The sequence below is a fragment of the Lathyrus oleraceus genome, chromosome 7 (assembly GCF_024323335.1).
Source record: "Lathyrus oleraceus cultivar Zhongwan6 chromosome 7, CAAS_Psat_ZW6_1.0, whole genome shotgun sequence".
Taxonomy (NCBI): Eukaryota; Viridiplantae; Streptophyta; class Magnoliopsida; order Fabales; family Fabaceae; genus Lathyrus; species Lathyrus oleraceus.
In genome coordinates, this window is record NC_066585.1 from 34,903,988 (window position 1) to 34,905,248 (window position 1,261).

Below are 1,261 nucleotides of genomic sequence, written 5' to 3' on the forward strand. Positions count from 1 at the left end.
AGATAACCAACTCTGAAGCTTCTTCAAAAGAATTCAACCAAGCTTCTGAAGTGACCCTCATCATAATGTTGATGTTAACAAACTAGTGCTCTGGACAACATCAATCAACTTCTGAAGACAAACTAGATTCTGATGGAAGATCATTCTGGTACTTCAAAAAGGTTAATCAGGAAAGTTCTCTTTCATTCTGATTTTATTTTTTTAGGATTATACATCTTAGTGGGAGCTTTGTGCTTATGTAAGATGTATTCTTCTATGACTACCCTATACAAAATTGTTCATCAAAATACATGTTTTGTCATCATAAAAAAGGGGGAGATTATTAGAACAATATTTGGTTTTGCATCTATACCTTGAGTTTTGATGAAAACAATCTTTTATTTGTGTGAGAACAATTTTGGTACCCTAATGGTTTGTTATTGTGTAGCTTTAACAGCCAGTTTTGATTCTGAGTATATGACGTGCAACGTCATCAGTTTCAGAATGATGAGTTATGATTCCACTTATGTGTCAATCATAAGAAGTTATGAAAGATGTTCAAAGTTGTTATTGAAATTATCTTTATGGTTCTGTGTTGATTCACTCCTGAGAAGCTTCTATGTTGTTGTTGCAACATTCTCTCAGTTTGTGCTTTTGGACGTGACTCTGATCACCAAGCTTCTGAAGAATGGCAAGCTCCTGAAGTTCTGTTACTTAGCTGAAGATTCTGAAGATCTCAAGACAGACATTGAGGTTATCAAGGTATGACTGTAGATGCTGAAGACTCTGAAGATACTGAAGATACTGAAGATCTTAAGCCATACTACTGACGCAGTCAAGGTTCTGACCAAAGATTTTGAAGTTTCTAAATCCAACTTTATGTTTCTTCATTTCATGCTTCATCAACTTTCATCGAATAACAATGAACTTGAAGATAAGATCAAATGGGCACGTGATCAAATAGTACATAATATAAATCACATATCCTTTCCACTACCTGATATCGTGGGAAAGGACAATACTATACATCACACTTGTCACTTAATTTATGGGCGAAGAACAATATGCAATATCACTCTTTTCACCATCCAACAGTAGACAACCATTCTATTTTGTTTTCCCAATTTACCCTCCAACGGTCTCTTTTCTTATGCTATATAAGTAGGACTTTGAGACTTGAAGAAGAAGAACTGACAAGAATGTTGAAGCGCTGCTAAACTTGAAAAAGTTATCATTCTTTATACACGGTTTCTTTCTTTAAGTAATTGTTTATCATTTGTGT